The sequence below is a fragment of the Pholcus phalangioides genome, unplaced genomic scaffold (assembly GCF_987345545.1).
Source record: "Pholcus phalangioides strain wild (caught in Gottingen) unplaced genomic scaffold, Ppha-v1.0 ptg000015l_1, whole genome shotgun sequence".
NCBI classification, from domain to species: Eukaryota; Metazoa; Arthropoda; class Arachnida; order Araneae; family Pholcidae; genus Pholcus; species Pholcus phalangioides.
The window spans coordinates 95,402,956-95,415,979 of NW_028301608.1; the positions used below are offsets into that span (position 1 = coordinate 95,402,956).

Consider the following 13,024-nt stretch of genomic DNA (forward strand, 5'->3'; position numbering starts at 1 on the left):
AATAATCCTCTATGACTTTCTTCCAAAAAGATATTTCATACTTTTTTTTCCTGTATCCTTTTTTTTTTCCAAACAATAAACTACTTTCAAGAACTTTGTTCTTCACCGAATAATTCCGGGAAAAAAAAATCATAAGTTATGTAACTGAATTCTTGAAGAACGTTATATATCATAATTATCACTTCGGAAAAACAATTGCATGCGTGAAAAAAAGCATGAAATTCAAATACATTTGAAATTCAATTAGGAATGTTTGGAGAGTAAAAAAAAATAAACTCGTCATTAAATTTTTAAAAAGTTGAAAAAAATTAGATTTTTTTTTTAAAATATGCAAATATTCAGAGCCGAAGTTACGTTTGATTCCTTGTCACGTTTTATTTTCGTTTTTTTGGGATTAAAGTATCATTAACCCTTCGAGGAGAGCTTTTTATTTTCTACAACATTTAATAAAATGACTTGGAAAAAAAGGAATATCTGAGCCTTATCAATGTGAAATATAATGAGGATTTTTTCTTCAATGAGAGAGATGGTGGTCTAGTGTTTACTTGTATATCGTGATATTGATGAATTTTTTACGATGATAGTTTGTTTTATATAAAAAGATAAAGATATAGTAATAACTACCATTTCATTGATAATTTATAAACAAATGAAATAATTCAAACACCTTTGAGATTATTAAAAAATATAATGACAAATCTGATTCAGCTCATTTTGATTCTATTTCGTACGGTTTTGTATCAACCAATACTGAACATAAAAAAAAATGTGCGAAATAAAATATTGAAGTACAGAGAATTATTCAATAAACATTTATGTACAAAATTCATTCATATTATTTATTTTTCTAACTTATTTTTACAAATCATGAAATTTTATTATAAAAAAAAAAGTGTGACACCCTTCTGCAAAGAACACAGCGGCACTTTACAAGTACTGCACATAGGAATTGTTCAGTGGGGGCTTCCCTTTGGTACTACAAAGACGTATCTTTATGATGTAGTTATACACTTTATTAGTAGAACGTGGACGTTATGCTTTTTGTCTTTTTCTTCAGGAAAGGGGAAAGAAAGACTCCAAACTCCCCAAAAACACGTAATTCAGTCGCCCCACTTGCAAGCATTTCATATTAGGGGAGGAGGGAAGCACACGCGTGAACACTTCTCACATCTAGGGCTGTTTCCCAATGCTTTTGTAAATAAAATGACCAAAAACTGATTCATAACAATACAGTCGAATCCCGTTATAACGAACTCCAAGAGACCGGAGAAATCGCTTTGTTAAATTGAAATTTCGTTATAAAGGAATTCCATGTTTTTGCATTCTTCTTACGTAAACTTATCTGAAGGATTATAAAAGTGTTCTTTAAGACGAGAATTTCGCTATAACGGTATTCGTTAAAACGGAATTCCAATGTATTTCCAATTTTCTACACCTTTGGGAATTTTTTCTGATTGTTTAAAAGTTGATTTCTTTAGTTTTAAAGGAATTCAAAGAATGGTTGAAATTGTTCACATGTTCCCCCACTAAGGGGGCAGTTGTGAACAAGCGTAAATACTCAAAACGCAGTCTTCATTTTCCATTGCTATACTGTTTCTTATTTACTAACACATGTCTTCGATGCTATAGTTTAAAGTTAATATTTATAGAGCTCATTTTCTAAATTCATTTACAACAGAACACGTTCTGTTCAGCTTCTCACTTTCTGTTCTCTTATCAAATTCTTCTTTACTGTGCTGTTCTTCTTTATTCTACTTGTCCAACGGCATACTTGCTGCAAAAATTATTCTCCAATGGCATTATTTCATCAGGATCACTTTCACTTCCAAACTTCCCACTTTCTTGAAAAGTTTGTCAGTTTTAAATTAAAAGTTTTCGCACAGTTCTTTAGGCATTTCGTTCTTTAATAACAGCCCGTACAGCATCTGCTACATATTTTTTATGAAATGACTCCTTTCTGTCTTTTCTGATTTCTCGCTATAATTATCAACAATTCAACCTAAAAAGCCAAATAATCACATAATTTCGTATTTTCATTGTAAAGAGCATAGAATCTACTTTGCCAAAAGTTATCTCTTCGCAACATAGACCATTATTTGCCTTATTTTATTCATAAATACTACACATTTGATTGCAATTGCTCAGATAGAATTACATTTTTCAAGGTAAAAATGTTGTATTTGTTACATTGGTTTTATTACTTGTTAGAAATTTGAATTGGGTTTTATTGTTAAATAGCATAATACTTGCAAACAAAAAAGAAAAAAAATGCAAATAAGCAGATGTAGATGAGGCTCTTGTGAACTGTTTACATCTGCCCCAAAAGCTTTGTTCACAAGTGTCCCATCCACCCACTTAAGATTAATTGTAAAAAAAACCATTTCAATTGAAATAAAAAGACAAAAAGGATTTCTAGACTTACCTTAATAGCATGATTAAAAATTCCAATGGCTATCTTCGAATTTCAATACCGTTTTGATACCATTTTTTTCGTCAAGAACTTGGAAGTACTAATTTACTGTGCATGTCCTAAAACAAACAAACTTTCACAACTTAAATCAAAAATGACTAATTGCTCTGAAATTTTAGTCACTGTATGGTAACGGTACCATCACGTATCAGTATTGTTTGTGAATTTTTTAATGAAGTGAATGGGATAAATACATCATGTTCACATGTGCCCCATGTTTATATGTGCACACCCTCTCTCCTATAGCTTAGCAACAAAAAAGATGTCACACTTCCTAACTCTAAGTAGGCGCGAGGGGGGAGGGTTTACCCATAAAATCATTTAAAACTTTGAAAAAGTATATAGCAACTACCAATAATTTTACCTGGTTTTATGATTTTAGCAAATAAGAGAGTTTGTAGTTCGAAATTTTTAAGTTTTTATCTTTTTTTTTTGGATATTAAATGAGAAAAATAAAATTTATTATTGTAGCTAAAGTTTGATCACATAATAAGTCAATGGAAAAAATAATTTTGTGCTGCCATCTAACAATTTTTATTGAATCTTAAAAAAGATATTTTCTCAAATCAACCATCCACCAAACCTGCATCCGACTTAGGAAAGCATTTTAAAACATTATGAACAGGTGATTTCATAGCGAAAAACTACCGCCCCTCAAGTGCTTAACAGACTGATGGTGGGTTTTCAATTCAACACAATTTTCAATTGTGCGGTTTTGTGAAAAAATTACAATGTTCTTTTAATAATAAAAGTGTTCAAAAACTGTAACTGATGAACTGTCTATTGTACTAACTGAATGTGATTAAATAGAAAGAACTGTCTGTTGTACTAACTGAATGTGATTAAATAGAAAGAACTGTCTATTGTACTAACTGAATGTGATTAAATAGAAAGAACTGTCTATTGTACTAACTGAATGTGATTAAATAGAAAGAACTGTCTATTGTACTAACTGATATGATATGAATTGTACTAACTGAATATGATTAAATAGAAAGAACTGTCTATTGTACTAACTGATATGATATGAATTGTACTAACTGAATATGATTAAATAGAAAGAACTGTCTATTATACTAACTGAATATGATATGAATTGCACTAACTGAATATGATATGAATTGTACTAACAGAATATGATATGAATTGTACTAACTGATATGATATGTGATATGATATGAATTGTTCTAACTGATATGAATTGTACTGACTGATATGATATGAATTGTACTAACTGAATATGATATGAATTGTACTAACTGAATATGATATGAATTGTACTAACTGAATATGATTAAATAGAAAGAACTGTCTATTATACTAACTGATATGATATGTGATATGATATGAATTGTTCTAACTGATATGATATGAATTGTACTAACAGAATATGATATGAATTGTACTAACTGATATGATATGTGATATGATATGAATTGTTCTAACTGATATGAATTGTACTGACTGATATGATATGAATTGTACTAACTGAATATGATATGAATTGTACTAACTGAATATGATATGAATTGTACTAACTGAATATGATTAAATAGAAAGAACTGTCTATTATACTAACTGAATATGATATGAATTGTACTAACTGAATATGATATGAATTGTACTAACTGAATATGATATGAATTGTACTAACTGAATATGATATGAATTGTACTAACTGAATATGATATGAATTGTACTAACTGAATATGATATGAATTGTACTAACTGAATATGATATGAATTGTACTAACTGAATATGATATGAATTGTACTAACTGAATATGATTAAATAGAAAGAACTGTCTATTATACTAACTCATATGATATGAATTGTACTAACTGAATATGATATGAATTGTACTAACTGAATATGATTAAATAGAAAAAACTGTCTATTATACTAACTGATATGATATGTGATATGATATGAATTGTTCTAACTGATATGATATGAATTGTACTAACTGAATATGATATGAATTGTACTAACTGAATATGATTAAATAGAAAGAACTGTCTATTATACTAACCGATATGATATGAATTGTACTAACTGAATATGATATGAATTGCACTAACTGAATATGATATGAATTGTACTAACTGATATGATATGTGATATGATATGAATTGTTCTAACTGATATGATATGTGATATGATATGAATTGTTCTAACTGATATGATATGAATTGTACTGACTGATATGATATGAATTGCACTAACTGATATGATATGAATTATACTGACTGATATATGATATGAATTCTACCAACTGATATGATATGAATTGTACTAACTGAATATGATATGAATTGTACTAACTGAATATGATTAAATAGAAAGAACTGTCTATTATACTAACTGATATGATATGAATTGTACTAACTGAATATGATATGAATTGTACTAACTGAATATGATATGAATTGTACTAACTGAATATGATTAAATAGGAAGAACTGTCTATTATACTAACTGATATGATATGAATTGTACTAACTGATATGATATGAATTGTACTAACTGAATATGATTAAATAGAAAGAACTGTCTATTATACTAACTGATATGATATGTGATATGATATGAATTGTTCTAACTGATATGATATGAATTGTACTAACTGAATATGATATGAATTGCACTAACTGAATATGATATGAATTGTACTAACTGATATGATATGTGATATGATATGAATTGTTCTAACTGATATGATATGAATTGTACTGACTGATATGATATGAATTGCACTAACTGATATGATATGAATTATACTGACTGATATATGATATGAATTCTACCAACTGATATGATATGAATTGTACTAACTGAATATGATATGAATTGTACTAACTGAATATGATATGAATTGTACTAACTGAATATGATATGAATTGTACTAACTGAATATGATTAAATAGAAAGAACTGTCTATTATACTAACCGATATGATATGAATTGTACTAACTGAATATGATTAAATAGAAAGACTGTCTATTATACTAACCGATATGATATGAATTGTACTAACTGAATATGATTAAATAGAAAGAACTGTCTATTATACTAACCGATATGATATGAATTGTACTAACTGAATATGATATGAATTGTACTAACTGAATATGATATGAATTGTACTAACTGAATATGATATGAATTGTACTAACTGAATATGATATGAATTGTACTAACTGAATATGATATGAATTGTACTAACTGAATATGATATGAATTGTACTAACTGATATGATATGTGATATGATATGAATCGTTCTAACTGATATGATATGAATTGTACTAACTGAATATGATTAAATAGGAAGAACTGTCTATTATACTAATTGATATGATATGAATTGTACTAACTGATATGATATGAATTGTACTGACTGATATATGATATGAATTCTACTAACTGATATGATATGAATTGTACTGACTGATATGATATGAATTGTACTAACTTATTGTCATTGAAATAATTCCGGAATAATAATTTGTAAATTATTTAAAGTTTGTTGATTTGGAAATATAGTACAAATTTTAAATGCTAATGGTATTTTTTAATCAGTACCATTTGTTATGTTTCATTACTTACATTGCATTGCATTTCCCATTTTTTTAATCTTTCTCGTCTCGTATTATATTAGAAAGAAAATTTAATTTTTTTGTTTTCATTAACAGTTTTTTATTTTAATTTGCTAAAAATCTGCAGATACACTGGAGAAACATTTATGTGTGTGTGTGTGTGTAGAATACAGAATGCTCATTGACCGATTTCGAGTGTCGATCTGAATTATAATATTATTCATCTTTATACTCACGTATTAGAGGAATTGATTCGGAAATCAATTCCTAGATAGTGATTATGTTTCAAAATCACATCAAAGGAAACTGCTAGAGTACTAGTACGGCTTTCATGCCTCCCTTTTTGGTTTTTTTGGTATTCAATCCATTAGCCGTAATGGAAACAGCGAAAATTTGTGATTTGATTTCAAGGTGGACTGGAGAAACATTTGAGTATAAGTGCACTATGTGGGGGGAATACGAGAAACTTGAGGCACTTAACTGCATCATGAGTGTTTAGTGCTATGGATTGCATGTGTTTAGAATGAGCTAACTTCCAAATTTGGCCAAAAACTGGTAAATTAATAGACATTTAGACTTTGTTTCTCTGTAAAAAGCAACCTCAGCTATAAGTGGTTGTTTTTGTACTTATTTTATTAACACGTTCGTATATGTTTTGTTAACTGAAGAAGAACCTTCATATATTTTCGAAAACCGTTTGGTTGTTTTTCCTCTCACCAAATTTTGTTGATCTATTTGAAAAGTTTATAGATCTGAATGAATAAATGAACATTTTCATTTCCCTTTTGTTGTGTGCCTGATAATATAGGAGAGAGATCGACTGAATTACTTAATTGAACATAATTACATATTGCACAATTTACATAAATACGTATTGAATCCATAGCATCGGCAAATAGATTTTCCAATTAGATTAAACGACCGAAAAATCCTACCGTCAAGAAAGTTAATGGATTTTTTTATTTATATTAGAATTTTATTCAAATTAAGATTTTAATCAATAACTGGCTCTATTTTTGGATCAACCTCAGGATCAATGAAAATTTCAACAGCCATATTTTTTTAAGCACTGTTTCAGTAATTCTTTACTAATCACTGATGTAAGACATTCTATTACTTATTCAATGTTTTCAAAGCATAGAGAAGTATGTTAGGAATAGAGCTCATTATCTAAGAAGATATTGATGAATGGGTTTGTGTATGTGCAGCGAGTATGATATCGTGATTTTTCTTGTGATTCGGTATTGGTATTCTCATTCATGGCGGAGGAAATGAATCAGATAGCAGATAAATATATATATATATATACGCTGAACATCGGCCATTTGTGAAAGAAGCTATGGCCTCAGAGTCAGCTTTTTTGTGAAAAAAGATATAAATCAGAAAGCAAATACAACAGCTGAGATAACCAATTTAACAACTACGGGACTTCTAGAAATTATTTGAATATTTCATGAAGATAGATTAGCAAATCATTTTTCTAAAAAATGAAACATTAATGTTATCTAATCAAAGTAGAGGGAAATACACTTGATATTTTAATTATCATGTTTTATTGTATGATTTATTAATTATATGATAATTATGCGATCGTTTTTTCCGGTTTTAGACTTGTATGCTTCTACGCATACCACAAGTTTCGAGAAAAAAACCATTCAAAACTGTTAAAAATGAAAGTACAAATATGTACCTCTGGGGCGAAGAGGGTATAAGTCTAAAACTGGGAACGCTCGCATAATTCAAATGCTCCTAGTAAAGGTACCACCAGAATTATTAATCAATTAAATAATTAATTATTATTTGCTATTGACATACAATAGACCCAAATCAATCAAGAAAACTTTTTTAGCAATCATTTTAGCTCAAGTTTGAAGGGGTTGAATGATTTTGTTTCTGTCTTTTTCCTTTTGTAAATTGATTACCAAAAATAATGGCTAATAATCAATAATAAAATAACAATGTTTTTCTAAAAATTTGTGTATCCGACACACAGAAATATTAAAATCAAATTTAAATTCCACTGTAGACATTCCTCACAACGACCATCCGTTATAGCGACCGTCAAATTATAACAACCGGCATTGTGTGGGTCCCGAATGTTTTCCAATTCAATCCATGTAAGTTTCTGTCTATAAACTGACCTGAAAAGAATTATTGAATCTATTATAACGTCCGAAATTGCCACCCCTCCCCCTTCACGTTTGGAAGATATTTGAAAAATATCGGAAACATTCAAGTGAAAATTTCATTTTTGGGGAAAATCTCATATCACAGAAACAAACAAGTTTATAATTATGTTACTGACTGCGTTGAAAAACAATCGTAGGTTTCAACCAAACACAATATATTTTTTTTAAATACAATATATATACATACTTTATTATGAATTTAAATTTCACTGTGTTTCTTAAAAAAGCTGCAAGATTTTTATTGCAACCGCTTTGCATTAACATAAAAATGACTAATATACTTTTCTTATTCCGTCCGAATATGAAATTTTGTTAATGAGCTAAATTTTATGACTTTTTCCAAACTCTCGATATAACGTCTGTTTTCTGTGGAGCGCTTGGAGTCGTTATAACGACCGTTGACTATAATTATTCCCAAACTTCAGTTATATTGATTGGTTGATTAATCAAGTAAATAGTTCTTTGTCACCTTCGACATTTTGTATAATGTAAGATTTTATAGTATCTTCTCCTTTCGAATGAATGAGTGCGGTACTCGGTGTACGTGTGTGGGAATTTTATTGTTTGACCTTTCGGCAATGTGTGCCGAATCTTGAACGCCAGTACTATCATGTATATCGTTTTCCAACGGTACGGAATCGGTCATTGGTTTCGGTTTAATTAGCCCATCAGAATGCATGCAATGACCGATCCGAACAATCCCAGTTTCTCCGGCACAGATGTCGATTTTCAAACGCTCTAAAAATATCTCATATAACTGTTTCTACTATGATTATTTAACAGTGTTATCTAGTTTCTTTTATTTCAAAGACGCTTTGAACGAAATAAATTGCGTTATATCTTATTTGGTGCTTCTAAAAATAGCAGAAAGTTAAACCTTTTCATTTGCTCCCTTCCCAATAGAAAATACCGAAATCACCATATATTTGTTTGTTTTCAGTACAACATTAGGAGTAGACATCCCACATCAGTAGAATAGAATTTGAAAACATAACCATAAATTTTCTTTTTGAAGTTTGAATCCGTAAATACAATACATTCAATTATACAGTCGGATCTTTGTATTAGCGGTTTTCGTATACACGATTTTTTCCCAGTTTGCTGGAAAACATAGTTGCGGTGATATAATTCACATATCGGAATAAATTATAAATTATGTGTTTTAAATGAACATTTAAAAATCTCTCCTAAAGGTTTTTCCAGTGCTTCTGAAAATGCCTCTACATGATTTCTGTTTAAATGTTTTTTTTTTAAGTGGAAAAACTTGCAAGAAAAATTAGAAATATTGACAGAAAGGTTAGCTTCATTGCTGCGATTTCCCCTTATTACCGCATCAATGAATCGACAGTCAAATATATCAAGAAATAAGAACTTATAATCCGATCAACCATTGATCATTGTGCATGCTGCACCTTCAGGTTAGTAAGGAAAGTCACTAGGCCACATTTTCCTGGTGGACCGTTGAACCTAAAGGCATACTTCCAGTTAGAAAAAATACCCAAAAAACGTGTAGACTAAGGGTGCTCAACCTCAGGTCTGGAAATCAGCCGCGGGTCACTCAAGTAATCTGTGAATGTGCACGGGCCGTTTGAGGTTGTGGGCCACATTCGGAACGCGAGCCATGGTTGAACACGTACGGTGTGGATCTTAGGTACGGCATTCATATTTTAAGCGATTGTATTAGCTATTAGAATACAAAAACTAACTTTTTATACAGACACCCTGTCATCAAAAGCCCTTCCTACCTTCTACTTCTTCCCCACAAACCAGATAAAGTATATACGAGATGCCTTATATATGTATATATATATAAAATTTTGGTTTCAGTTATTACAGAATTCGCGGATTTTCAGAATTCGCGGCCATTCCCGGAACGTAACCAACGTGAATACCAAGGGACGAGTGTATAACTAATATTTCTATATGGCGAATCATTTACAGCATTTTTCTCATGTTCACCATTTTTTCCTGCATTGAAATTAGTTTATCCAATGGATGATGGAATAAAACGACTTAGTTTAAAAAAATAGAGCGCGAGATGTATCGTATAGTAGTGGTTCTCAACCTTTAGAAGCCCACGACTCGATTGATTTCTTTTTCGTGAATAGAAGGTCTGGTTATACACACGATTAATGGAAAATAAATGAGTTAAAATGAAACTAAAAGAATCACTGACGGTCCGGTATCGTTGGAGAGATACTGCCGTATTATATATTATATATATGTATTTATTTATTCATTAATATAATATATATATGTGTATAAAAAATGTATATCTCTGTACAGCTGTAAAAAAAAGTACTTTGGAGCTTATAAAATGAAAAACAATTGTAGGATTTTTTGTTATCCATTTGATTGTTTTATTTATGAGTAGAATTGCACCTGAATCTAAGAAAAATGAGTGATCATAACTTATTATTTGAAGTATTTCTTTGTTAATTCGCATATCTGAGGTACTAACTAAGTTTTGATTACAACTTGAGGTTTCCTCCAATGTATGCGTGGTTGATGTTTCGATTTTCGAACAAAATCATTAATCATCTATATCACTATCTACATAATTAATAGTAAAATATAATTGTTGTATAATAAATACATTTCTGGATATATTTTTTTTTAAATTTAAAATCGTGAGAACGTATTCACGTACATTAAACTCATTTTGGACGTAGGCGTACCAAAGGGAGGTGCACCGGCGCCCGTGTGCCACTAAAAGACTGTCAGAAATTAAAAATGTTTGTAAATATCTTATTAAAATAATTCAAATACCGTAAGAGAATACCTTCATATGTTGTCTTAATGATGTTTTGAAGATTCAATAGACTTTTTGAAATGTTTTAGTAATTGAAAATTCAATGAAACAAATTTATTGTATCCCCCCCCCCCTTTAAAGGTTGATCGTGCGTACGCCCTTGTTTTCAGACAGCATAAAATATTATACATATAACGTAACACAATACTCATTATATAAACAATATACTATACATGCAATCACAAAGTTTCAAACAAAACTGTTTTTTCATCCTCAAAGTGAAAATCAATTGAAGTCCTTAAATTATTTGTGGAAAAAATAATCTATATTCTTTGTGTGAAAATTAAAAATTAACAAATATAATACATCATCAACCCTTTATCTACTGCCGGTACTTAAAAGTAAAAGGTTAGACACTAACTTGCTATGTACTAGTAATTTTCTGAAAACAGTATTTTTTCGTGTTAATTAGAACTAAAATAGCCTGCCAAGCAATTTGAAAAGCAATTATTTATTATCATTATATTTTTGTTTATTAACACTACATTTTTATCATTATATTTTTTTATTATTATCATTATTTTTCATTATATTCTTACTTAATTGTGGTAGATAAAGGGTGAATGTCATTACCAATTACATCTGAGTAAATAATTGCCAGTCATAAATAAATAATTTCTTCAACTACCAAGATTATTTAAATAAATTATCAAAGAAGAAATAAATGTAAAGAGAACTTACGGTGAAAAGATGAGAGATAATAATATTAACAATAAGTAGAAAATACTTCTTATCCAATCACAGTTTATGTAACAAGTTCTTTTCATATAAATTTTAATTCTTGTAAATTGTAGTTTTCCATTTTAACAGTTTTAGAAAGAGAAGAGAGACACACACTTTTTGCACGAGTCAAACAATGGCACATCCGCACCGAGCAGAGTTTACTAGAGATCTGAGAGTAATACTACCGTAGTCGAGACAAGGAGGAAAAGTATCAATGAAAGATAGCCTGGGGTTGAGGAAAACGTTTCTTCCCTACGTTTTTCCCTTTTTCGGATCTGCTTTATCCCTAAACGCAGCAAGTTTTTCGTTCTACTCGATTGAGCGGATAACTTTTGACGCATGTTTTACACAGAAAAGTACGGAAAAAGACACACGGAATTTTCTTTAATGAGCAAAAAGTGAGATTTTTCTCTCCTTTTGTGCGAATAAATTATATTTTAATTCGGATTCATTTTCGTGAAAAATGCCTTTGAGCAATTTACGAATGCCGTAAAGAGTTTTCTACTAATAATCTCGAATTCTAACGAGTTCAATTACCTTCACATTCTACCGACGGCTAAAAAAAAGTTAGATGTTAACTAATGATTGTCTAATATCTGAGTAAATAATGGATTTATTTTTAAGATGAAGATAAATTAATGATCATTTCAGATCGTCGAAACACAATTTTTTTTAATTCATAGATACTGCTGTGCACATACACCAACCTGCTGTTGATATATTTTTTAAATTTTTACTTATTATACCTCATTATATTTATATTTAAATATTATTTATTTATTAAAATAAATTGCAGTAAAAATGCGGAAGTCAGAGGAAAAGCTTTGTTAAAAAATTATTTTAGTCATAAAATGTATCTCACTCGTGTTCTTTACCTTCCTAGGCTGTTTACTAGCCCGTCTGCAATCCCACCATCGGCCCCATTTGAGTCTGATCTGGTAAGAAATTGCACTTTCCAGCTATTTATATTCCAGTTTTAGAATCAGAAATAGGTTGCTATGCATTGCGTGAACCATAAGCTTATCCAAAAAAAAGTGATAAATATATGTTCTACATCAAAGTTTAGAACTTATATACGAATATTGTCAGTGCCAATAGCAACATTATAGTCGACCTAGCAGTCTATAGAAACAACTATTTGTTTCCTTCTGCGCTAATTTCACTGTCTGTGAGAGAATATATAAATACTATTTTCTAAAAAAAAAAAATGGAAAGTTCAGTTGATAATTCAT

General features: G+C 29.8%; 1 protein-coding gene across 1 annotated transcript in view; it reads right to left on the reverse strand.

The window, feature by feature from the left end:
• LOC149077106 (dopamine receptor 2-like) overlaps positions 1-11,931 on the reverse strand; it is a 116,034-nt gene extending 104,103 nt beyond the window's left edge. Inside the window, exon 1 of the mRNA XM_089242684.1 lies at positions 11,751-11,931. The gene's annotated coding sequence lies outside the window, so the exon portion shown is untranslated. The remainder of the gene's footprint in view (positions 1-11,750) is intronic.
• Positions 11,932-13,024: the final 1,093 nt, after the last annotated feature.